Source organism: Scyliorhinus torazame, chromosome 5 (assembly GCF_047496885.1).
Source record: "Scyliorhinus torazame isolate Kashiwa2021f chromosome 5, sScyTor2.1, whole genome shotgun sequence".
NCBI lineage: Eukaryota > Metazoa > Chordata > Chondrichthyes > Carcharhiniformes > Scyliorhinidae > Scyliorhinus > Scyliorhinus torazame.
In genome coordinates, this window is record NC_092711.1 from 162,628,799 (window position 1) to 162,656,434 (window position 27,636).

Here is a 27,636-nt window from a genome sequence, read left to right on the forward strand (position 1 = left end):
TAAATTGTTTTGACAGGATATTAACAGACAAAAATCTCAAAGTTCACGTCTCGATCTGGCAGTCACGCAATTCATCGGCGCCTGAATATCATCAGCCTTTGAATCTAGAAGGAGAAATGTTTGTCTGTTCTGTCTACTTCAGAAGGCTTTAAACATCAGTGTGACTGGAAAATCACCGAGACACACACACCCGAGTGAGAATGTTCCAGGGCACTGACTGTAGAAAGAGCTTTAACCAGTTACATTGCGTGACAAAAATATCACACTATTCTCAGCGGGAACAGACCGTACACTTGTTCTATGTGTAGATGAGGCTTCAACTGATTGTCCGAGGAAACTCAAAACATGGAGAAACCATGGAAATGTGGGAACTGTGGGAAGGGATTCAGAGTCCCATCTAAGCTGGAAGCTCATCGACGCATTCACAATGGGGAGAGGCCGTTCACCTGCTCTCAGTGTGAGACGGGATTCAGTGATTCATCCAGCCTGCAGAGACACCAGCGAGTTCACACTGGGGAGAGGCCGTTCACCTGCTCTCAGTGTGGGAAGGGGTTCTGTGATTCATCCACCCTGCGGACACACCGGCGAGTTCACACTGGGGAGAAGCCATTCACCTGCTCCCAGTGTGGGAAGGGATTCAGTAATTCATCCACCCTGCGGACACACCAGGGAGTTCACACTGGGGAGAGGCCGTTCACTTGCTCTCAGTGTGGGAAGGGATTCAATCGTTTATCAAACCTGAAGTCACACCAGCAAGTTCACCCTCGGGAGAAGCCATTCACCTGCCCTCAATGTGTGAAGGGATTCACTACTTTATCGAGTCTGCAGGCACACCAGCGAGTTCACACTGGGGAGAAGCCATTCGCCTGCTCTCAGTGTGAGATGAGATTCACTCAGTTATCCACCCTGCGGAGACATCAGCGAGTTCACACTGGGGAGAAGCTGTTCACCTGCTCTCAGTGTGGAAAGGGATTTTGTGATTCATGGCACCTGCTGAGACACCAACAAGTTCACAATTGATTTCAGGGGTCGGATTCTGCTATTATTTATTTCTTTATAAATTTAGAGCAGCCAATTCTGTTTTTTTTTCCAATTAAGGGTCAGTTTAGCGTGGCCAATTCACCTACCCTGTATATCTTTGGTTTGTGGGGGTGAGACCCACGCAGACACGGGGAGAATGTGCAAACTTCACACGGACAGTGGCTCGGGGCCAAGATCGAACCTGGGTCCAGCACTGTGAGGCAGCAGTGCTAACCACTGCGCCACCCTGGATTCTGCTGGTATTGTTTCTGCTCTCAATTACATCCAGGACTGCATTTCGTTCATTCTGTCAGTTGGTCAATGTGGGTGGTTGGATGTTTTTTTTTCCCACCAGACTGGCCGGTCTCATGACTTTGTGAGTCTTGTTGCCGATACCTGGGTTCAAATTTCATGAGGATCACAGAGTGAAAGGGTGTTTGGAAGTTAAAAGATATTTGGTTCACAATTCTGTTTGGAACCCTCCAGAGCATGCCACATTACCATGGAGTTGGGCTATGGTGATTACATGGTTAGTTTGTTTAATTTATCTGAGTGTTTGTCACAGAAGGAAACTTTCAAGGTCTATGGGGCGAGTTGCCTGTGTTAGATTGAGAACTTCCAATAAAACAAATGATGATAGACAGGCAATCACTATCACTTAAGGAATTGTTACATATTATGTAAAATATAGATTCCTTCAAGGAACAAAACTCCAACAGGAAAGGTGATGCAACTGTGGCGGACAAGAAAAGTTAAAGAATCCATTAGATCAAGGGAAAACACCCATAACGGGTGCTACGGTGGCACAGTTGTTAGCACTGTTGCCTCACAGCTCCAGGGACCCGGGTTCAATTCCGGCCTCGGGTGACTGTGTACAGTCTGCACTTCCTCCCTGTGGCTGCATGGGTTTCACAGTCCAAAGATGTGTAGGTCAGGTGGATTGGCCATCCTAAATTGCCCCTTAGTGCCGAAAAGATGAGGTGGGGGTACTGGGTTGCAGGGATAGGGTGGAGGTGTGGGCTTAAGTAGGGTGCCCTTTCCAAGGGCTGGTGCAGACATGAAGGGCTGAATGGCCTCCTGCACCGTAAATTCTATGACTCTATAATAAAGTGGCCAAAATAGTAGTAAGCCTAAGGATTGGGAACCGAATGAGATTAGGATTCGTGAAAAAGTAGTACTGGAAAAATTATTGGGAGCTGATACTCTACATCCCAGAGTGTTGAAAGAGGTGGCGATAATGGATAAATTGGTGGTATTCTTTCAAAATTCTATCGATTCTGGAATGGTTCCTGTAGATTGGAAGGTGGTAAATGCAACCCCAATATTTAAGGAGGGAGAGAGAAAACGGGAACCACAGACCCATTAGCCTGACATCAGTAGGAGGGAAAATACTACAATGTATTGTAAAGGATGTGATAGAATATGAATTAGGAGCAGGAGTAGGCCACTCGGCCCCTCGAGCCTGCTCCACCATTCAATAAGTTCCCGGCTGATCTGATTGTAACCTCAAATCCACATAGGCCCCATAGAAAATAAATCTGGGGAGATAGCTGTAGGGAACAAGGAAATGGCAGAGGAGTTAAACAGATATTGTGCATCAGTCCTTATGGTGATAGAGACATCGAACATCCCATTATTACTAAAGAATAGGGGGAGGAATTAAATACCATCACTACAGAAGTAGTATTAGACACACTAATGGGGCTAATGGCTGATAAGCCTCCTGGCTTAGATGGCTTGCATCTTAGGATCCTAAAGAAATGGCTATAGGGAGAGTGGATGCATTGATTATAACTTTCCAAAAATCCTTGGATTCTGGATGAGTGCTGGAGAATTGGAAAACTGCCAATGTGACACCCCTACTCAAAAAGGGAATGAGGCAAAATGCAAGTAACTATAGGCAGATTAGCTGAACATCAATTGTTTGAAAAATGCTGGAATCAGTTATTAAGGAAGGAATAGCAGCACATTTGGAAAATGATAATCTAGTCAAAGAGTCAGCATGACTTTGTTAAAGGGAAACCGTGTCTGACGAATTTATTGGAGTTCTTCGAGGAAGCCTCAATCAGAGTGGATAGAGGAGAACCGGTAGATGTGTTGTGTTTGGAATTCCAGAAGATGTTCGGCAAGGTACTTCACAACAGATTAAGTCATGAGATAAGAGCCTGTGGTGTTGGAGGTAAGGAGAGATTGTCTTAGGAGCAAAGGTTAAACAGGTTGGGACTCTACTCACTGAAATTTAGAACAATGAGAGGTGGTCTCATTGAAACATACAGGATTCTTAAGGGGCTTGACAGGGTAAATACTGAGAGGATGTTTCCCCTCATGGGAGAGTCTAGGACAAGAGGGCATCATCTCAGAATAATGAGGAGCCAATTTAAGATTAAGATGAGAAGGAGTTTCTTCTGAGGGTTGTGAGTCTTTGGAACTGTGAAAGCTGTGGGGACAGAGTCCCTGTGTATATTTAAGACTGAGATAGATTCTGATCAGTGAGGGAATCAAGGATTACAGGGAAAGGGCAGGAAAGTGGACGTGAGAAATGTCGGATCAGCCGTGATCCAATTGAAAGGTGCAGCAGGCTGGAAGGGCCGAATGGCCCACTCCTGTTCTATTTCTTATGGTCTTATTCCCGGCTACCCTCCCAATAAACTTTCGCCCCCTTGCTTATCAAGAGTCTATCCAGATCTGCCTTCAAAATATTCATAGACTCTGCCTCCACTGCCCTTTGAGGAAGAGAGAGTTCCAAAGACTCACGACTCACTGAGAGAAAAAAGTTCTCCTCCGCCTTAAATGGGAAAGCTGTTACTTTTAAAGTGGCTCCAATTTCTAGATTCTCCCACACGAGGAAACATCCTTTCCACATCCACCCTATCAAGGCTCCTCAGGATCTTATACGGTTCAATCAAGTCACCTAAACTCCATCGGACACAAGCCCAGCCTGTCCAATCATTCCTCATAAGACTAGCCTCCAATGCCAGGTATGAGTTCAGTAAACCTTCTCTGAACTGCTTCCAACACATTTACATCATTCCTTAAATGAGAGCAATACTGTACACAGTGCTCCAGATGTGGTCTCACCAATGTCCTGTCTAAATGAAGCATAACCTCCCTACTTTTGTATTCCATTCCCCTCACAATAAACAATAATAATCTTTATTAGTGTCACAAGTAGGCTTACATTAACACTGCAATTAAGTTACTGTGAAAAGCCCCCAGTTACCACATTCCGGCGCCTGTTCGGGTACACGGAGGGAGAATTCAGAATATCCAAATTACCTAACAGCACGTCTTTTGGGACTTGTGGGAGGAAACCCACGCAGACACGGGGAGAAGGTGCAGACAGTGACCCAAGCCGGGAATCGAACCTGGGACCCTGGCACTGTGAAGCAACTGTGCTAACCACTGTGCTAACGTGCCGCCCTCTAAATAACATTCTACTAGCTTTCCTAATTACTTGCTGCACCTGTATACTCGCCTTTTGTGATTCGTGCTCTTGGACACCCAGATCCCTCTGAATCTCAGAGCTCTGCAATCTCTCACCATTTAGATAATAAGCTTTTTATTCATTCTTCCTGACAGAATAGACAATTTCACATTTTCCCACATTATTCTCCATTTGGCAGATATTTTCCCACTTACTTAACCTATCTATATACCTTTGTAACCTCCTTATGTCCTCTTCACAATTTACCTTCCTACCTATCTTTGTATCATTGGAACATAGGAGCAGGAATTGGCCATTCAGCCCGTCGAGCCTGCTCCACCATTCTATACGGTCATGGCTGATCAACCACTTGAAAGCCTTTTTACCCACACTCTCCCCATATTTATTTGTGTTATTGGTATTTAGAAATCTGTCAGTCTCTGTATTAAACACTCAATAATTTAAATTTATGGTCACGTGTACTAAGGTACAGTGAAAAGTATTGTTCTGTGTACAGTCCAGGTAGATCTTTCCATGCATGAAAAAAAACAGGACATATGAAAAATACACAATGTAAATACATAGACATCAGGTGAAGCATACAGAGTAGTGCTGAAATAATAGAGAAGATGCCGAGAGATCAGTTCAGTCCATAAAAGGGTCATTCAGGAGACTGGTAACAGCAGGGAAGAAGCTGTTTGTGAATCTGTCGGTGTGTGTTCTCAAACTTTTATATCTTCTGCCCGATGGAAGAGGTTGGACCAGCGAATAATCCGGGTGAGAGGGGCCTTTGATTGTGCTGTCCACTTTCCCAAGGATTTCACATCCCCTGGGGTAGAGAGTTCCAAAGATTCGCAACCGAATCCGGTCCTAAGTGACTTCCCCCTTATTTTAAAATTGTGTCCCCTGGTTCCAGACTCCTCAACCAGGGGAAACATCTCACCTGCACCCACCCTGTCTATTCCATTCAGTATTTTGTAGGTTTCATTGCGATCACCTCTCATTCTTCGAAATTCCAGAGAATACAGGCCCAGTTTCCCCAATCACTCTTCATACGACAGTCCCGCCATCCCCTGAACAAGTCTGGTGAACCTTCATTACCGTCCCTCTGTGGCAATAATATCTTCATTAAGGTAAGGGCAGTAAAACTGCACACACTACTCCAGCCGTGGTCTAACCAAGGTTCGAGACAATGGGTATATTCTAGTCGGTCTCATGACTTTGCTTCCAGTGGGCTGATGCTCTTTGAGCCTGGGAGAGCACATTCCCACTGAAATGATCCACAGACGCTGCTGAAGGACATTTATTTTATCCTGAATAGTAAATAGTGTTTTTCCCCCCATTACAGGTAGATCTAAAATAAATACATTTGTCTCTATTCCATTGAGTCTACAGCACAGGGCCAGGCCAGTCGGCTCAATTGGTCTCTGTCAGTATTTATGCTCCACATCAGCCTCCACCCACCCCTCTTCATCGCCCCATCAGCATATCCTTCTCTTCCTTTCTCCCTCCTGTATGTATCTAGCTTCCCCTTCAATGTATTCAGGTTGTTCACCTCAACCACTCGCTGTGGTAGCGAGTTCCACATTCTCACCACTCGCTGGGTAAAAATCTATTGGATTATTGAACCCCTTCATCATCTTAAAGACTTCCTTCAGGTCACCCTTCAGTCTTCTCTTTTCTAGAGAAAAGCAGCCCCAGCCTTTCCTGAGGGTGAAATGCTCTCAGTTCTGGTATTGTTTTTGTGAATCTTTGTTGCACCTTCTCCAGTATCTCTGTTTCCTTTTTCTAAATGGAGGTGACAAATGTTGACAGAGACTCCCAGTGCAGTCTAACCCTGGTTCTGAACAAGTTGAACATAACCCCCCTGCTTTTCAATTCTATCCCTCTGGAATGGAGCCCTATATATGGGCCCCACACTTTAGGTCAGATGTGAAGTTCTCAGAGAGGGTGCAGAGGAGATTTACAAAAATGTCACCAGGGATGAGGGACTTCAGTGAGTTGGAGAGACTGCAGCAGCTGAAATTTCTCTTCTGAGATCACAGCATCTGGAGAGTGGGGAATGCGGCCATTCAGCCCTTTGAGTCCTTGCCGGCTCTCTGTCGAACAAACCAGTCAGTCACATTGCCCCAATCTATCCCCAAAGCGCTGCAGATTTATTTCCCTCAAAGTGCCCATCCACTTTCCTTTTGGAATCCTTCCATCATCTCTACTTCTGCTGCCCTTGCAGAAAGTAGGTTCCAGGCCATTGCCACTCACTTTACATGTACACAAGGCTCCCAGAGCATAGAAGCAGTCCTGTTGGCCCATTTTTCCCAAGCCAGCTCCTTGTAAAACTACCGACTTGATCCCATCATCCGACAGTTTTGTTTTCTTTTCAAGAATGCATCTATTTCCATTTTGAAGGTACAGTCCAATCAGCTTCCAGCACCACTTATAGACAGTGAATTCCACATCACAACACCTTGCTCTGTTTTACAACAAATAATTGTGGATATAGTATGTCTGGAGTTTCACCAAGTGATCGAAATGGTGTCAAAGACATGGTTGTTAGACAAAATTAAGATTCACTCTTTATCAATGATTTTGGTGAAGACACCAAGTGTAATTTATCCTAGTTTGCAGACTACTAGAACAGGTGCATTTCTAAAGCACCACTCATGACCACTGAACCTCTTTTACAGTCTTTTACAGCCAATGAAGTACATTTGAAACATATTTACTGCTGTAATTTAGGAAACTTAAGTACGCATGTATAATCAAATAAAGTTTTCAAATTGTTATTTTCATTGTGTATTCACTGCCATAAGTAACAAGGTCAAGGAAGTCTTTTTAACCTCGAACATGTGGCTCCCTGCAGGCGTTTCGCATTTGTATCTTTTCTATATTAACTCTGTATTGATTATATATCAAAAGCCAGTTATTAAACCAATGATTATTCAGTAGTGAACACTAATTATCATTCGTGAATTGGTATATTCGGTAATTATATTGTAAAATTCCCAAAGGACCATAGGCTGCTCTCCCCTTTGAGAGAGAGAGAGCTTACTGGTGATGACTTACTTGAGGGTCCCCACACTTCAGGTGAGGGGCAATGTTGAGAAGGCAGGGCCTTCATGGATAACCTCTGTACGGGAATTGAACCCATGCTGTTGGCGTCGCTCCGCATCATGAACCAGCCAACTGGGCTAACTGACCAGCTGGTAAATATGTAATATTTCCTTTAATATTAGCTAATCCCTGTTTCCCAATCCACCTCAAACAACTTGCCCCTCTGAGGGCTGTTTAGCACAGGGCTAAATCGCTGGCTTTGAAAGCAGACCAAGGCAGGCCAGCAGCATGGTTCAATTCCCGCAGCAGCCTCCCCGAACAGGCACCAGAATGTGGTGACTAGGGGCTTTTCACAGTAACTTCATTTGAAGCCTACTTGTGACAATAAGCGATTTTCATTTCATTCATTTCATACCCTCATAATTTTCTTCTGTGAGGAAAAGCCAAATAAATTAAACAGAATAAAACATATAACCACCACAGCCCATCTCCATGGCAAGGTGGCATGCTTTGGGGGTTCCAAACAGAAATGGGAACTAAACATCTTCTAACTTACAAATACTCTTTCAGTCTGTGATCCTCGTGAAATTTAGAACCAGGCAATTGCAACAAGTCTCAAAGAGCATCAGCCCACTGGAGGCAACGTCGTGAGACCGGCCAGTCCAGTAGAAAGAAATCGTCTGACCATCCCCATTGACCAACTGTCAGAATGAACAAAATGCAGTCCTGGATGTAATTGAAGCAGAAACAATAACAGAATCCAACCCCTGTAATTAATTGTGAATTTGGTAGTGAATCAGCAGGTGCGATGAATCACAGATTTCCTTCTCAGGCTGAAAGCACGAGTGGCCTTTATCCAGTGTGAAGTCGTTGGTGTGTCGGCAGGCTGGATGAGTGAATAAATCCTTTCCCACACTGAGAGCAGGTGCATGGCCTCTCCCCATTGTGAACTCGCTCATCTGACTGCAGGGTGTCTGACCGAGTGAATCTCTTCCCACACTGGGAGCAGGTGTATGGCCTCTCCCCAGTGTGAACTCGCTGGTGTTTCTTCAATATGGATAGCTCAGTAAATCCCTTCCCACAAGCAGAGCAGGTGAATGGCCTCTCTCCAGTGTGAACTCGATGGTGTTTCACTAGTACGGATGAAACATGGAATCCCTTCCCACACTGAGAGCAGGTGATCGGCCTCTCCCCAGTGTGAACTCGCTGATGTTTCTTCAGGCTGCATAACTCAGTGAATCCCTTCCCACACAGAGAGCAGGTGAATGGCTTCTCGCCAGTGTGAACCTGTTGGTGGCTCGTCAGCTGGGATAACTGAGTGAATCTCTTCCCACACTGAGAGCAGGTGAACAGTCGCTCCCCAGTGTGAATTAGCTGATGATTCCGCAGGTTGGATGAATCACTGAATCTGTTCCCACATTGAGAGCAGCTGAATGGCTTCTCGCTGGTGTGAATTCGCTGGTGTGCCCGCAGGTTGGATAACACAGCAAATCTCGACTTCCGGGTGCGGCGATGACCAGCTGAGTCGCACGTTTCGGCAGCTCCCTGTGAAACGGACTTTTGGGCTCTTGATAGGCGCCCCAACGGCAATTTTGACGGCTAAAAACACTGTGCGGTAAACCAGAAGGGAATCCCCCCTGGATACGGATGGAAAAAGGAGGAGAGAGTGGCCAGATTGCAGTGGATCCTTTAGAACAGCGGCAAGGAAGGCAAGCAAAAACCAAGATGGCGTCGGAAGGTGGCAGTTTAACATGGGGCCCTGAACAACAAGAGTTCTTGAAATGCTGTGTGGAAGAGATCAAAAAGGAAATGAAGAAAGAGCTGTTGGCCCAGATACTACAGGCGATCGAAGGGCTAAAGGAGCAACAAAAGACCCAGGAGCGGCAGCTTCGGGTCGTGAAGGCAAAGGCAGCCGAGAATGAGGACGATATACAGGGCCTGGTGGTGAAGACGGAGACGCAGGAGGCACATCAGAAACGATGTGTGGAAAGGTTGGAGGCACTGGAAAACAACGCAAGGAGGAACAACCTGAGGATTCTTGGTCTTCCTGAAGGTGTGGAGGGAGCGGACGTCGGGGCATATGTGAGCACGATGCTGCACTCGTTAATGGGAGTGGAGGCCCCGGCGGGTCCGTTGGAGGGAGCATACCGAGTGATGGCGCGAGGACCGAGAGCAGGAGAAATTCCCAGAGCCATAGTGGTGAGATTCCTCCGTTTTAAGGATAGAGAAATGGTCCTTAGATGGGCGAAGAAAACTCGGAGCAGTAAATGGGAGAACGCGGTGATCCGCGTTTATCAAGACTGGAGTGCGGAGGTGGCGAGAAGGAGGGCGAGCTTTAATCGGGCCAAGGTGGTGCTTCATAAAAAGAAGATAAAATTTGGAATGCTGCAACCGGCAAGACTGTGGGTCACATATCGAGGGAGGCACCACTACTTTGAGACGGCGGATGAAGCGTGGACTTTTATTGTGGAAGAAAAACTGGAATGAGCGGGTTATTAAAAAGAACGTTCGAACAAAGTGGTGGGGCGAATGTGGGGGGCAAAGAGGGGTTTTATGTACTAATCCTGCGATGTGGTAACTTTTCACTCTCCCACAGGTGGTGATGGGGGGAGGTGGAGGAGATGGGGCGTTGGCCATTGGGGGCGGGGCCAAGGGAGAAGCACGGGCTTGGTTCCCGCGCTATGATAATTATGGCGGGAATAGAGAAGCAGGAAGGAGGGGGCATCGCACGGTGCGAGCCGAGGTCACGGGGGGAAGCCGAGGTCAGCCAGAGTTTGCTGACTTCTGGGAGCAACATGGGGGGAGTAATTATGCTAGCGGGGGATCTAGCGGGGGGGGGTGGGAGGGGGGAATTACTGGGTTGCTGCTGCTGGGGAGAGGGGGGAGCTGGTATGGGAGAGGATGGGCGGGGGGGCACCGCCTGGGGGAGATACAGCTGCGTGGGAACCGGGTGAGGAGCTGGAAAAAGGTGATGGCTAATCGACAAGGGGGGGGGGGTAGGAAGCCCCCCAACTCGGCTGATCACGTGGAACGTGAGAGGGCTGAACGGGCCGATAAAGAGGGCACGGGTACTCGCACACCTTAAGAAACTTAAGGCAGATGTGGTTATGTTACAGGAAACGCACCTGAAACTGATAGACCAGGTTAGGCTACGCAAAGGATGGGTGGGGCAGGTGTTCCATTCGGGGCTAGATGCGAAAAACAGGGGGGTGGCTATATTAGTGGGGAAGCGGGTAATGTTCGAGGCAAAGACTATAGTGGCAGATAACGGGGGCAGATACGTGATGGTGAGTGGCAAACTACAGGGGGAGACGGTGGTTTTGGTAAACGTATATGCCCCGAACTGGGATGATGCCAATTTTATGAGGCGGATGCTAGGACGCATTCCGGACCTAGAGATGGGAAAGCTGATAATGGGGGGAGATTTTAATACGGTGTTGGAACCAGGGCTGGATAGGTCGAAGTCCAGGACTCGAAGGAGGCCGGCAGCAGCCAAGGTATTTAAAGATTTTATGGAGCAGATGGGAGGTGTAGACCCGTGGAGATTTAGCAGACCTAGGAGTAAGGAGTTCTCGTTTTTCTCCTATGTCCGTAAAGTCTACTCGCGAATAGACTTTTTTGTGCTGGGTAGGGCATTGATCCCGAAGGTGAGGGGAACGGAGTATACGGCTATAGCCATTTCGGATCACGCTCCACACTGGGTGGACTTGGAGATAGGGGAGGAAACAGGAGGGCGCCCACCCTGGAGAATGGACATGGGACTAATGGCAGATGAGGGTGTGTGTCTAAGGGTGAGGGGGTGCATTGAAAAGTACTTGGAACTCAATGATAATGGGGAGGTCCAGGTGGGAGTGGTCTGGGAGGCGTTGAAGGCGGTGGTTAGAGGGGAGCTGATATCAATAAGGGCACATAAAGGGAAGCAGGAGAGTAAGGAACGGGAGCGGTTGCTGCAAGAACTTTTGAGGGTGGACAGACAATATGCGGAAGCACCGGAGGAGGGACTGTACAGGGAAAGGCAAAGGCTACATGTAGAATTTGACTTGCTGACTACAGGCACTGCAGAGGCACAATGGAGGAAGGCACAGGGTGTACAGTACGAATATGGGGAGAAGGCGAGCAGGTTGCTGGCACACCAATTGAGGAAAAGGGGAGCAGCGAGGGAAATAGGGGGAGTGAGGGATGAGGAAGGAGAGATGGAGCGGGGAGCGGAGAGAGTGAATGGAGTGTTCAAGACATTTTATAAAAAATTATATGAAGCTCAACTCCCGGATGGGAGGGAGAGAATGATGGGCTTCTTGGATCAGCTGGAATTTCTCAAGGTGGAAGAGCAGGAAAGGGTGGGACTGGGAGCACAGATCGAGGTAGAAGAAGTGGTGAAAGGAATTAGGAGCATGCAGGCGGGAAAAGCCCCGGGACCGGATGGATTCCCAGTCGAATTCTATAGAAAATATGTGGACTTGCTCGCCCCGGTACTGACGAGGACCTTTAATGAGGCAAAGGAAAGGGGACAACTGCCCCCGACTATGTCTGAAGCAACGATATCGCTTCTCTTAAAGAAGGAAAAGGACCCGCTACAATGCGGGTCCTATAGACCTATTTCCCTCCTAAATGTAGATGCCAAGGTCCTGGCCAAGGTAATGGCAATGAGAATAGAGGAATGTGTCCCGGGGGTGGTCCACGAGGACCAAACTGGGTTTGTGAAGGGGAGACAGTTGAACACGAATATACGGAGGTTGTTAGGGGTAATGATGATGGCCCCACCAGAGGGAGAAACGGAGATAGTAGTGGCGATGGATGCCGAGAAAGCATTTGATAGAGTGGAGTGGGATTATTTGTGGGAGGTGTTGAGGAGATTTGGTTTTGGAGAGGGGTATGTTAGATGGGTGCAGCTGTTGTATAGGGCCCCAGTGGCGAGCGTGGTCACGAATGGAGGGGGATCTGCATATTTTCGGCTCCATAGAGGGACAAGGCAGGGATGCCCTCTGTCCCCATTATTGTTTGCACTGGCGATTGAGCCCCTGGCGATAGCGTTGAGGGGTTCCAAGAAGTGGAGGGGAGTACTTAGGGGAGGAGAAGAGCACCGGGTATCTTTGTATGCGGACGATTTGCTACTATACGTGGCGGACCCGGAGGAGGGGATGCCAGAAATAATGCGGATACTTGGGGAGTTTGGGGATTTTTCAGGGTATAAATTGAACATGGGGAAAAGTGAGTTGTTTGTGGTGCATCCAGGGGAGCAGAGTAGAGAAATAGAGGACCTACCGTTGAGGAAGGTAACAAGGGACTTTCGTTACCTGGGGATCCAGATAGCTAAGAATTGGGGCACATTGCATAGGTTAAATTTAACGCGGTTGGTGGAACAGATGGAGGAGGATTTCAAGAGATGGGATATGGTATCCCTGTCAATGGCAGGGAGGGTGCAGGCGGTTAAGATGGTGGTCCTCCCGAGATTCCTCTTTGTGTTTCAGTGCCTCCCGGTGGTGATCACGAAGGCTTTTTTTAAAAGGATTGAAAAGAGCATCATGGGTTTTGTGTGGGCCGGGAAGACCCCGAGAGTGAGGAAGGGATTCTTACAGCGTAGCAGGGATAGGGGGGGGCTGGCACTACCGAGCCTAAGTGAGTATTATTGGGCCGCTAATATTTCAATGGTGAACAAGTGGATGGGAGAGGAGGAGGGAGCGGCGTGGAAGAGATTAGAGAGGGCGTCCTGTAGGGGGACTAGCCTACAGGCTATGGTGACAGCCCCATTGCCGTTCTCACCGAGGAACTACACCACAAGCCCGGTGGTGGTGGCTACACTGAAGATTTGGGGACAGTGGAGACGGCATAGGGGAAAGACTGGAGCCTTGGGGGGGTCCCCGATAAGAAACAACCATAGGTTTGCCCCGGGGGGAATGGATGGGGGATATGGAATGTGGCAAAGAGCAGGAATAACGCAACTGAAAGATCTGTTTGTGGATGGGAAGTTCGCGAGTCTGGGAGCGCTGACCGAGAAATATGGGTTGCCTCAAGGGAATGCATTCAGGTATATGCAACTGAGGGCTTTTGCGAGGCAACAGGTGAGGGAATTCCCGCAGCTCCCGACACAAGAGGTGCAGGACAGAGTGATCTCAAAGACATGGGTGGGGGATGGTAAGGTGTCAGATATATATAGGGAAATGAGGGACCGAGGGGGAGACTATGGTAGATGAACTAAAAGGGAAATGGGAAGAAGAGCTGGGGGAGGAGATCGAGGAGGGGCTGTGGGCAGATGCCCTAAGCAGGGTAAACTCGTCGTCCTCGTGTGCCAGGCTAAGCCTGATTCAGTTTAAGGTATTACACAGGGCACATATGACTGGAGCACGGCTCAGTAAATTTTTTGGGGTGGAGGATATGTGTGCGAGGTGCTCGAGAAGCCCAGCGAATCATACCCATATGTTTTGGTCATGCCCGGCACTACAGGGGTTTTGGATGGGGGTGACAAAGGTGCTTTCGAAAGTAGTAGGAGTCCGGGTCGAACCAAGCTGGGGGTTGGCTATATTTGGGGTTGCACAAGAGCCGGGAGTGCAGGAGGCGAGAGAGGCCGGGGGGTGGGGGGGGGGGGGGGGGGAGGAGGAACCAGAAGGACTCTCAGGGTTGTTAATATATACTGTATAGTATGTATAGGTCGTTGCTACAGATAATTATATATTGGACTGTTAAATTATATTTTTGGAGAGTGTTACTTGTGACAAGGCAGTTGCCAATTAGGGCTAGTTTTTATTTTTGTTATTTATTATTTATTCATTTTTTGTTTATAAAATAGGTCATTGTTATTTGTGTTGTTATAATATTGTGTAAAGGATTCACAATGTACTGTGTTGGTTGACCAAAAATTTTCAATAAAATATTTAATTTAAAAAAAACACAGCAAATCTCTTTCCACACACAGAGCAGGTGAATGGCCTCTCCCCCGTGTGAATGCGTCGATGAGCTTCCAGCACAGATGGGGATCTGAATCCCTTCCCACAGTTCCCACATTTCCACGGTTTCTCCATGTTTTGGGTCTCCTTGTGTCTCTCCAGGTTGGACAATCAGTTGAAGCCTTGTCCGCACACAGAACACGTGTACGGTCTGTCCCCGCTGTGAATGGTGTGATGTTTTTTTCAGGCTGTGTAACTGGTTAAAGCTCTTTCCACAGTCAGTGCTCTGGAACACTCTCACTCGGGTGTGTGTGTCTCGGTGCTTTTCCAGTCACACTGATGGTTAAAATATTTTGAAGCCGACAGAACAGACAAACATTTCTCCTCCTAGATTCAAAGGCCGATGATATTCAGGTCCCAAGGAATAGAGTGACTCCGTCACATCGAGAGGTTACGTTTGTGATTTCTGTCTGTAATTCCTCATCTTCTAATATCCTATAAAAGGAGTTTACAAAATGAGTTTACAAAAGTGTAGGATAGAAATTCATAACCGACAACTCTCGTTTCTATGGAACATTTTTTCCTCTCTCATTCCCCAATACCTAGTCGCCAAAACTGCCCCATACGTCGTCTTCAGGGAGCGGATTCGGAGGGGCGGAGTGACAGAGCTGTGAGCATTGGGAAAGATACCATCCTTTTAGCCAGACAAATAAATGTGCCAAGCTGAGGGAGCAAAGGATGTCAATGTCTTTGAGAGAGAGAGACCTGGGTCAAGCTTTCCAGAGTCTGCACCCTCCCTGGATTCACTTCCTTTCCCTTCAGTTGCTGCAAGTGACCAATTGAAGGCCAGCATGAAAAAAGAAATGGAAAGGGGGAGAAAAGAAAGTGTTTCACTCACAGATGTTGGAGACGGGAGGAGGTGTGAAGCTCAAGCTCATTCAGAGTGAAGAGCAGCAGCTTTGCTGGGCAGGAATGAGCAGGTTAACAAGCTCAATTTCCAAAGTCTGCAGGCAGACAATGAAGGAACTCTGATTGACTGGCGGAGAAGAATCCTTCCGGTCCACCCAGTTTGCCATTGGTCAATATCCCTGCATGAGGGTCAAGGGGCGGGGCCTCCCCGCACATGCGCACCAACCCGCCCCTTGAACATGCGCAGTCCCGGACCTGGGCGGAGATCACCGAGCGGCTTCTCGCTCTGGCGGGAGCCGTCAGCCGGTTGCCTGGAAACCTTGTCTGGAGGAAACAAGGGGGAGGGGAAATAATGGGGGCGGGACAGCGCACTGGAACCCGCATACGTCACGGTGGAGCAGAGTGATTTGTTATTGGTTGATTCAGGCAGGGCTCCATTGTGACGCCACAATTCGGAGATTGGACAATGAGTTTCAGACTAAAACTTCCTCCTCATCTGGGAGCTCAGTGTTTCCCCCTTTCCATTTCCTTTCTCATTCTGGGGAGACATTGGTGACTTGCAGCAACTGTAGGAAAGGAAGCGAATCCAGGGAGGGTGCAGACTCTGAAAAGGTTGGCGCAGGTCTCTCTCTCTCTGAAAGACATTGATATCCTTTGTTCCCTCAGCTTGACACATTTATTTGTCTGGCTAAAAGAATGGTCTCTTTCATAATGTTCACATTAAAGGGGTTAAGCCATTTATTATTATTTCTTGTCTTCTGTGAATAAGTTCTCTATTTTATTACAGCACAGAAGGAGTCCATTCAGTCACTTGAGTCCATGCCGACTCTTTGCAGAACAATTCAGGCTGTCCCATTTCCCCTCGATATCACCATACCTCTGCAAGTTTATTTCCTTCACGTGCCCTTCTACATTCAGTTTCAAATAATCTTATCGTCTCAACTTGCACCACTAGGTAGTGAGTTCCAAGTCATCAGCACTCACTGCCAAAATAAAGTTCTCCCCCACTGCCCCATATGTCTAATCATGGGTGGATATTAGATACAGCAGAGTGAGAATGGAGGGAGAGTGTGTGGGATGAAAATTTACAGCTTTAGGGGAACGAGGGAGGAAAGATATTCCATTGAAACTAGAATTGTCTTCTGAATTTCTATTTTATTTGACAGTGATGATATTTATAATCTCCTTTTACAGTATATTAGAAAGTGAGGCTTTACAGACAGAAATCTGAAAGTAAATGTCGCATCTGGGTCTGACAAAGTCACTCGATTCCTTGGGACCTGAATATCATCGGACTTTGAATCTAGAAGTAGAAATCTTTGTCTGTTTCAAGAGATTTTAAAGCACCAAGACACACAGACACGGTAATTGTGTTCCAAGGAACTGACTGGAAAAAGCGTCAACCAATTACTTTGTTTGATAAATTTAGAATACCCAATTATTTTGTCCAATTCAGGGGCAATTTAGTGCGACCAATCGACCTAACCTGCACATCTTTGGGTTGTGTGGATGAGACCCATGCAGACATGGGGACAATGTGCAACTCCACACAGCCAAGGGGCCAGCATCGAACCCGGGTCCTCAGCACCCTAGGCAGCAGTGCTAACCACTCCACCACCGTGCCGCCCTGCAGTTAACCAATTACACAGCCTGATAAAACATCGCACCATTCAGAGCAGAGAGAAATCCTGCACGGTTTTGCTGTGGATGAGGCTTCAACTGATTATGAAACCTGGAGAGTCTCAAGGACGCCTGCACCTGAAAATGTGGGCACTGTGGGAAAGGATTCAGATCCCCATCTGTGCTGGAAACTCATCAATGTCGTCACACTGGGGAGAGGCCACTCACCTGCTCTGTGTGTGGGAAGGGATTCACTTAGTCATCCCACCTGCTGACACATCAAAGGGCTCACACTGGGGAGAAGCCATTCACCTGCTCTGAATGTGGGAAAGGATTCAATAATTTATCCACCCTGCAGACACAGCAGTAAAATCACACTCGGAGAGGCCTTTCAAATGCTCTGCATGTAGCCAGGGATTCAACAAAGAACAAAGAAATGTGCAGAACAGGAACAGGCCCTTCGGCCCTCCAAGCCCGTGCCGACCATGCTGCCCGACTAAACTACAATCTTCTACAATTCCTGGGTCCGTATCCCTCTATTCCCATCCTATTCATGTATTTGTCAAGGTGCCCCTTAAATGTCACTATCGTCCCTGCTTCCACCACCTCCTCCGGTAGCGAATTCCAGGCACCCACTACCCTCTATGTAAAAAAACTTGCCTCGTACATCTACTCTAAACCTTGCCCCTCTCACCTTAAACCTATGCCCCCTAGTAATTGACCCCTCTACCCTGGGGAAAAGCCTCTGACTACCACTCTGTCTATGCCCCTCATAATTTTGTAGACCTCTATCAGGTCGCCCCTCAACCTCTGTCGTTCCAGTGAGAACAAACCGAGTTTATTCAACCGCTCCTCATAGCTAATGCCCTCCATACCAGGCAACTTTCTGGTAACTCTCTTCTGCACCCTCTCTAAAGCCTCCACATCCTTCTGGTAGTGTGGTGACCAGAATTGAACACTATACTCCAAGTGTGGCCTAACTAAGGTTCTATACAGCTGCAACATGACTTGCCAATTCTTATACTCAATGCCCCGGCCAATGAAGGCAAGCATGCCGTATGCCTTCTTGACTACCTTCCCCACCTGTGTTGCCCCTTTCAGTGACCTGTGGACCTGTACTCCTAGATCTCTGTGACTTTCAATACTCTTGAGGGTTCTACCATTCACTGTATATTCCCTACCTGCATTAGACCTTCCAAAATGCATTACCTCACATTTGTCCGGATTAAACTCCATCTGCCATCTCTCCGCCCAAGTCTCCAAACAATCTAAATCCTGCTGTATCCTCTGACAGTCCTCATCGCTATCCGCAATTCCACCAACCTTTGTGTCGTCTGCAAACTTACTAATCAGACCAGTTACATTTTCCTCCAAATCATTTTTATATACTACAAACAGCAAAGGTCCCAGCACTGATCCCTGTGGAACACCACTGGTCACAGCCCTCCAATTAGAAAAGCATCCTTCCATTGCTACTCTCTGCCTTCTATGACCTAGCCAGTTCTGTATCCACCTTGCCAGCTCACCCCTGATCCTGTGTCATGATCCTGATCCTGATTCACGAAGTCATTCAGCCAGTGCGTTCACACTGGGGAGAAAGTGTTCACCAGGATGTGGTGTTCACCTGCTCTACTGCGGGAAAGGATTCTGTGATTCATATCGGCTTCTGACTCAGCGAGTTCATACCAGGGAGAGGTCATTCACCTGCTCCATTTGTGGGATCGGATTCACTCAATTCTCCAGCCTGCGACACTCCAATGAGCTCACACCGGGGAGAGACCATTCACCTGGCTGACTGCGGGGAGGGATTCACTTGGTTCAAGAATAAAGAACAAAGAAAATTACAGCACAAGAACAGGCCCTTCGGCCCTCCCAGCCTGCGCCGATCCAGATCCTTTATTTAAACCTGTCTTCTATTTTCCAAGGATCTACTTCCCTCTGTTCCCCGCCCGTTCATATATCTGTCTAGATGCATCTTAAATGATGCTATCATGCCCGCCTCTACCACCTCCGCTGGCAAAGCGTTCTGGGCACCCACCACCCTCTGCGTAAAAAACTTTCCACGCACATCTCCCTTAAACTTTCCCCCTCTCACCTTGAAATCGTGACCCCTTGTAATTGACACCCCCACTCTTGGAAAAAGCTTTTTGCTATCCACCCTGTCCATACCTCTCAATGTTGTAGACCTCAATCAGGTCCCCTTTCAACCTTCGTCTTTCCAACGAAAACAATCATAATCTACTCAACCTGTCTTCATAGCTAGCACCCTCCATACCAGGCAACATCCTGGTGAACCTCCTCTGCACCCTCTATAAAGCATCCACATCCTTCTGGTAATGTGGCGACCAGAACTGCACGCAGCATTTCAAATGTGGCCCAACCAAAGTCCTATACAACTGTAAAGTGACCTGCCGACTCTTGTACTCAATACCCCGTCCGATGAAGGCAAGCATGCTGTATGCCCTCTTGACCACTCTATCGACCTGCGTTGCCACCTTCAGGGTACAATGGACCTGAACTCCCAGATCTCTCTGTACATCAATTTTCCCCAGGACTCTTCCATTGACCATATAGTCCGCTCTTGAATTAGATCTTCCAAAATGCATCACCTCGCATTTGCCTGGATTGAACTCCATCTGCCATTTCTCTGCCCAACTCTCCAATCTATCTATATTTTGCTGTATTCTCTGAGTCCTCGCTATCTGCAACTCCACCAATCTTAGTATCATCTGCAAACTTGCTAATCAGACCACCTATACCTTCGTCCAGATCATTTATGTATATCACAAACAACAGTGGTCCGAGCACGGATCCATATTGAACACCATTAGTCACCTTTCTCCATTTTGAGACACTCCTTTCCACCACAACTCTCTGTCTCCTGTTGCCCAGCCAGTTCTTTATCCATCTAGCTAGTATACACTGAACCCCATACGACTTCACTTTTTCCATCAACCTGCCATGGGAAACTTTAGCAAACGCCTTACTGAAGTCCATGTATATGACATCTACAGCCCTTCTCTCATCAATTAACTTTGTCACTTCCTCAAAGAATTCTATTAGGTTTGTAAGACATGACCTTCCCTGCACAAAACCATTCTGCCTATCACTGATAAGTCTACTTTCTTCCAAATGTGAATAGATCCTATCCCTCAGTATCTTCTCCAACAGTTTGCCTACCACTGACGTCAAGCTCACAGGTCTATAATTCCCTGGATTATCCCTGCTACCCTTCTTAAACAAAGGGACAACATTAGCAATTCTCCAGTCCTCCGGGACCTCACCCGTGCTCAAGGATGCTGCAAAGATATCTGTTAAGGCCCCAGCTATTTCGTCCCTCGCTTCCCTCAGTAACCTGGGATACATCCCATCCGGACCTGGGGACTTGTCCACCTTAATGCCTTTTAGAATACCCAAAATTTCCCCCTTCCTTGTGCCGACTTGACCTAGAGTATTTAAACATCCATCCCTAGCCTCAACATCCGTCATGTCCCTCTCCTTGGTGAATACCGATGCAAAGTACTCATTAAGAATCTCATCCATTTCCTCTGACTCCACGCATAAATTCCCTCTTTTGTCTTTGAGTGGGCCAATCCTTTCTCTAGTTACCCTCTTGATCTTTATATACTTTGGGATTTTCCTTAACCCTGTTAGCCAAAGATATTTCATGACCCCTTTTAGCCCTCTTTATTGCGCATTTGAGATTTGTCCTACTTTCCCGATATTCTTCCAAAGCTTCATCAGTTTTAAGTCGCCTGGATCTTATATATGCTTCCTTTTTCATCTTAGCTAGTCTCACAATTCCACCTGTCATCCATGGTTCCCTAATCTTGCCATTTCTATCCCTTATTTTCACAGGGACATGTCTGTCCTGCACTCTAATCAACCTTTCCTTAAAAGACTCTCACATTTCAAATGTGGATTTACCCTTAAACAGCTGCTCCCAATCCACATTCCCTAGCTCCTGCCGAATTTTGTTATACTTGGCCTTTCCCCAATTTAGCACTCTTCCTTTAGGACCACTCTCGTCTTTCTCCAGGAGTATTCTAAAACTTACGGAATTGTGATCGCTATTTCCAAAGTAATCACCGACTTAAACTTTAACCACCTGGCCAGGATCATTCCCCAATACCAGGTCCAGTATGGCCCCTTCCCGAGTTGGACTATTTACATCCTGCTCTAAAAAAACTCTCCTGGATGCTCCTTACAAATTCTGCTCCATCTACATTAGTCCCATTCAATGTTGGGGAAGTTAAAATCTCCCATCACAACCACCCTATTGCTCCTACATTTTTCTATAATCTGTCTACATATTTGTACCTCTACTTCACGCTTGCTTTAGGGAGGCCTGTCGTAAAGTCGCAACAATGTTACTGCACCCTTCCTATTTCTTAGCTCTACCCATATTGCCTCAGTGCTCGAATCCTCCATCGTGCTCTCCTTAATCACAGCTGTGATATCATCTCTGACCAGTAATCCAACTCCTCCACCCCTTTTACCTCCCTCTCTATTCCCCCTGAAGCACTATACCCTGGGATATTTAGTTGCCAGTCTTGCCCTTCCCTCAACCAAGTCTCAGTAATACCAATAACATCATATTCACAGGTACTAATCCAAGCCCTACGTTCATCTGCCTTACCTGCTACACTTCTCGCATTGAAACAAATGCACCTCAGACCACCTGTCCCTTTGCGTTCATCATCTCTTCCCTGTCTACTCTTCCCCTTAGTCACATTGAGTTTATTATCTAGTACCTTACTGGCTTTAGTTGCTGCCTCTTTACTGACCTCTAACTTCCTAACCTGGTTCCCATCCCCCTGCCACATTAGTTTAAAACCTCCCCAACAGTGTTAGCAAAAGCACCCCCTAGGACATTGGTTCCAATCCTGCCCAGGTGTAGATCATCCGACTTGTAATGGTCCCACCGCCCCCAGAACCGGTTCCAATGTCCCAAAAATCTGAACCCCTCAATCCTGCACCATCTCTCAAGCCACGTATTAATTCTGACTATTCTTGAATTTCTACTCTGACTGTCCCGTGGCACTGGTAGGAATCCTGAGATTACTACCTTTGAGGTCCTACTTTTTAAACTTATCTCCTAACTCCCTAAATTCTCATTGTTGAACCTCATCCCGTTTTTTACCTATATCGTTGGTGCCTATATGCACCACGACAACTGGCTGTTCACCCTCCCCCTTCAGTATGTCCTGCAGCCGATCTGAGACATCCCTGACCCGTGCACCTGGGAGGCAACATACCATTCGGGAGTCTCGTTTTCGACGACAGAAACCCCTGTCTACTCTCCTTACGATTGAATCCCCTGTGACTATAGCCCTGCCAGTCTTTTTCCTGCCCTTCTGTGCAGCAAATCCAGCCACGGTGCCACGAACCTGGCTACTGATGCCTCCCCCTGGTGAGCCCCCAACAGTATCCAAAACGGTATACCTGTTTTGGAGGGAGATGACCACAGGGGACACCTGTACTGCCTTCCTGCTCTTTTGCTGCCTTTTGGTCACCCATTCCCTGTCTCCCTCACTAATCCTAATCTGCGGTGTGACCAACTCACTGAACGTGCTATCCACGGCCTCCTCATCACCGTGGATGATCCAAAGTGAGTCCATCTGCAGCTCCAGAGCCATCATGCGGTCTAACAGGAGCTGCAGCTGGACACACTTCCCGCACATGAAGGAGTCATGGCGATCAGCATGGCGTATGGACAGATCGGTGAGGGAGCGAATGAGGGAGAGGGAGGGAACGAGGGAGAGAGGGGATGAGGGAGGGAGGGGAAGGGAGAGAGAGGGTGGGAGGATCAGCATGGCGTATGGACAAAAAAAAGGGCAGCACAGTAGCATTGTGGATAGCACAATTGCTTCACAGCTCCAGGGTCCCAGGTTCGATTCCGGCTTGGGTCACTGTCTGGGCGGAGTCTGCACATCCTCCCCGTGTGTGTGCGGGTTTCCTCCGGGTGCTCCGGTTTTCTCCCACAGTCCAAAGATGTGCAGGTTAGGTGGATTGATCATTCTAAATTGCCCTTCGTGTCCAAAAAGGTTAGGTTGGGTTATGGGGATAAAAGGGATAGCGGGGAGGCGTGGGGCATATGTAGGGTGCTCTTTCCGAGGGCCAGTGCAGACTCGATGGGCTGAATGGCCTTCTTCTGCACTGTAAATTCTATGATTCTCAAGGGCAATTAGGGATGGGTAATGCAAGACTGGCCAGCAAAGTCCACATCCCGTAAATTATTCAAAGAAAGAAAAAAAGTTAAATCTCACCATCCTCCTCCTGCTTTTCCCCAATTCTCCTTCCCTGAAGGTGCTGACCCTCGGGTTCAGTTTCACTCTCATCCATTGCCCTCCCCAATATGTCGCACAAGTGTCTAAATCTTTGAAGTTAACAAACTGTTTTGCTAAGAGGGACGTCACAATCAAATCCGCTGACCATCCAGACGCACTTTATGTCAGGGTGGGGGTCACTGCACCCCCCACTTTTCATCCCAGTCCCAGGAGTTTGGAAACTGGGCGCCGGGTGGGTAATGGCGATTGTGGCCCCCAGAATCCACCGCGTTAGAGAACCTTCTCTATCCGCCGCGCGGGTGGGCGGCCCGGGACTGCGCAGGTCCAAGGGCGGAAAAGCTGCGCCTGTGCGGAACACGGCGATTTCCATTGGTCAAAGGGTCCGCGCTTCTTGCGGTCAAACGTTTACCCATGGCCACGTGATGCCATTGTCTTCAGGCGGCGGATAACCAAGGGAAAATCCTGGCGAACCGGAAGGACTCTTGTCCTCCAGGCAATCAGAGCGCGGGCTTTGGGTGAATGAGGAGTTAGCTTCACACAGATTGAAACTTCCTTCTGTCTCCAACATCTGAGAGTAAAACACTTTCCCCCCTTTCCATTTATTTTCTCATTCTGGTCTTCAATTGGTGACTTGCAGCAAGTGAAGAGAATGGAAGTGAATCTAGGGAGGATACAGACTCCGGAAAGGTAGGCCCAGGTCTTTTTCTCTCAAAAATATTGATGTGCAGATGCCGGCATTGGTCTGAGTTGAGCACACTAAGAAATCTTACACCACTAGGTTAAAGTCTAACAGGTTTGTTTTGAATCACTAGCTTTTGGAGCACTGCTCCTTCCTCAGGTGAATGAAGGGGTAGGTTCCAGAAACATATATGTATATATATATATATAGACAAAGTCAAAGATGCAAGGCGATACTTTGATTGCGAGTCTTTGCAGGTAATTAAGTCTTTACAGGTCCAGACGGAGTGACTGAAGAGAGGGATAATCACAGGTTAAAGAGGTGTGAATTGACTCAAGCCAGGACAGTTGGTAGGATTTCGCAAGCCCAGGTCAGATGTGGAGTGAATGTAATGCGACATGAATCCAAGGTCCCGGTTGAGGCCATACTCGTGTGCGGAACTTGGCTATAAGTTTCTACTCGCCGATTCTGCAATGTCGCGCATTCTGAAGGCCGCCTTGGAGAACGCTTACCCGAAGAGGCTGAATGCCCTTGACTGCTGAAATGTTCAATTTGTCTATATATATATATATCCCATATGGTCTCTTTCCTTATATTCACAATTAAAGGGCTGGTTTCCCAGGACATGGCTGACATTAAAGGCAACAGTAAATTAATATCAGACAGAGATATGTCTAATGTTGTTATGTGGTACAGAAGGGCGGCACGGTAGCACAGTGGTTAGCACTGTTACTTCACAGCTCCAGGGACCCAGGTTCAATTCCCGGATTGGGTCACTGTCTGTGCGGAGTCTGCACGTTCTCCCCGTGTCTGTCTGTGTTTCATAGAACATAGAACATAGAACAATACAGCGCAGTACAGGCCCTTCGGCCCACGATGTTGCACCGAAACAAAAGCCATCTAACCTACACTATGCCATTATCATCCATATGTTTATCCAATAAACTTTTAAATGCCCTCAATGTTGGCGAGTTCACTACTGTAGCAGGTAGGGCATTCCACGGCCTCACTACTCTTTGCGTAAATCGGGTGCTCCGATTTCCTCCCACAGTCGAAAGATGTGCAGGTTAGGTGGATTGGCCATGATAAATTGCTCTTCGTGTCCAAAAATGTTAGGTGGGGTTACTTGGTTACAGGGATGGGATGGAGGTGTGGACTTAAATGGGGCGCTCTTTTCAAGGCCCGGTGCAGACTCGATGGGTCGAATGGCCTCCTGCACTGTAAATTCTATGATTAGATATATAATTTATGGTTCTGTAAAAATGTACATTTATTATTTACAGTCTTTTTTTTTAATCAATGTTTTTATTGAGGAAATCATACACAGACATCAAACACAACCAAAACCAAAAAGAGAACAAGCAGGAAATCGGCTAATAAATAACTAAAACCCCACCGACCCACCCTCCCACCCACCCCACTGTCCCACCCTCCCTGCCGCTCCCCTCCCCCTCCCCACCGTCTCACCCTCCCTGCCGGTCCCCACCCTCCCCCTCCCCTCCCTCCCTCCCTCCCTGCCGCTCCCCTCCCCACCGTCCCTCCCTCCCTGCCGCTCCCCTCCCCGCAGCTCCCCTCCCCCTCCCCACCCTCCCTCCCTCCCCCCCCCCTCCCCACCGTCCCTCCCTCCCTGCCGCTCCCCTCCCCCTCCCCCCTCCCCTCCCACCGTCCCTCCCTCCCTGCCGCTCCCCTCCCCCTCCCCTCCCCACCGTCCCTCCCTCCCTGCCGCTCCCCTCCCCCTCCCCACCCTCCCCCTCCCCTCCCTCCCTCCCTGCCGCTCCCCTCCCCACCGTCCCTCCCTCCCCACCGTCCCTCCCTCCCCGCCGCTCCCCTCCCCCTCCACACCCTCCCTCCCTCCCCCCCTCCCAACCGTCCCTCCCTCCCTGCCACTCCCCTCCCCCTCCCCCCCCCCCTCCCACCGTCCCTCCCTCCCTGCCGCTCCCCTCCCCCTCTCCACCGTCCCTCCCTCCCTGCCGCTCCCATCCCCCTCCCCACCGTCCCTCCCTCCCTGCCGCTCCCATCCCCCTCCCCACCGTCCCTCCCTCCCCCCTCCCCACCGTCCCTCCCTCCCCCCTCCCCACCGTCCCTCCCTCCCCACCGTCCCTCCCTCCCCCCCTCCCCACTGTCCCTCCCTCCCTGCCGCTCCCCTCCCCCTCCCCACCCTCCCTCGCTCCCCACCGTCCCTCCCTCCCTGCTGCTCCCCTCCCCCTCCCACCGTCCCTCCCTCCCCGCCGCTCCCCCCCCTCCCACCGTCCCTCCCTCCCCGCCGCTCACCCCCTCCCACCGTCCCTCCCTCCCTGCCGCTCCCCTCCCCCTCCCACCGTCCCTCCCTCCCTGCCACTCCCCTCCCCCTCCCCACCGTCCCTCCCTCCCTGCCGCTCCCCTCCTCACCCTCCCTCCCTCTCCACTGTCCCTCCCTCCCTGCTGCTCCCCTCCCCCTCCCACCGTCCCTCCCTCCCTGCCGCTCCCCTCCACCCTCCCCGCCGCTCCTCTCCCCCTCCCACCATCCCTCCCTCCCTGCCTCTCCCCTACACCCTCCCCGCCGCTCCTCTCCCCCTCCCACCGTCCCTCCCTCCCTGCCTCTCCCCTCCACCCTCCCTGCCGCTCCCCTCCACCCTCCCCACTGTCCCTCCCTCCCCACCCTCCCTCCCCCTCCCACCGTCCCTCCCTCCCAGCCGCTCCCCTCCCCCTCCCCACCATCCCTGCCGCCCCCCTCCCACCGTCCCTCCCTTCCTGCCGCTCCCCTCCACCCTCTCCACCCTCCCTCCCTCCCTTCCGCTCCCCTCCCCACTGTCGCTCCCTGCCGCTCCCGTCCACCCTCCACACCCTCCCTCCCCCTCCCCACCATCCCTCTCTCCCTGCCACACCCCTCCCTTCCTGCCGCTCCCCTCCCCACCCTCCCTCCCTGCCGCTCCACTCCCCCCCCGCCACACCCCTCCCTTCCTGCCGCTCCCCTCCCCACCCTCCCTCCCTGCCGCTCCACTCCCCCCCCCACCGTCCCTCCCTCCCTGCCGCTCCCCTCCCCCCCACCGTCCTTCACTCCCTGCCACTCCCCTCCACCCTCCCCACCGTCCCTCCCTCCCGCTCCCCTACCCACCGTCCCACCCTCCCTCTCCCCTCCATCCTCCCCACCGTCCCTCCCTCCCTGCCGCTCCCCTCCCCCCCGTCCCACCCTCCCTCTCCCCTCCATCCTCCCCACCGTCCCTCCCTCCCTGCTGCTCCCCTCCACCCTTCCCACCGTCCGGCCCACCCTGCCGCTCCCCTCCACCCTCCCTCCCTTCCGCTCCCCTCCCCCTCCCCACTGTCCCTCCCTCCCCACCAACCCACCCTCCCTACCGGAAGATTGGCTGACAGAAAACTCAAACCAAGCATCAAGATCTGACAGAGTCACTCAATTCATCAGGAGCTGAATATCATCGGTCTTTTAATTTGGAAGGGGAACTGTTTGTCTGTTCTGTTTCAGCAGTGTGACTGGAAAAGCACCGAGATACACACACCCGAGTGAGAGTGTTCCAGAGCACTGACTGTGGAAAGAGCTTTAACACAGCCTGAAAAAACATTACACCATTCACTGCAGAGAGAAATTATACACATGTTTTGGATGTGGACAAGGCTTCAACCGGGAGAGACATAAGGACACACTCACCATAGGGAAACCGTGGAAATGTGCAGACTGTGGGAAGGGATTCAGTTACCCATCACATCTGGAAGTTCATCGGCACAGTTACACTGGGGAGAGACTGTTCACCTGCTCCATTTGTGGGA

The 27,636-nt window shown here is 49.4% G+C and overlaps 2 protein-coding genes across 2 annotated transcripts in view; one reads left to right on the forward strand and one right to left on the reverse strand.

The window, feature by feature from the left end:
- LOC140422253 (uncharacterized) overlaps positions 1–15,455 on the reverse strand; it is a 227,500-nt gene extending 212,045 nt beyond the window's left edge. The window contains exon 1 of the mRNA XM_072507289.1: positions 15,275–15,455. The gene's annotated coding sequence lies outside the window, so the exon portion shown is untranslated. The remainder of the gene's footprint in view (positions 1–15,274) is intronic.
- The window catches only part of LOC140422254 (uncharacterized), a 218,947-nt gene that overhangs the window by 140,396 nt on the left and 50,915 nt on the right, over positions 1–27,636 (forward strand). The gene's annotated exons all lie outside the window — the stretch shown is intronic.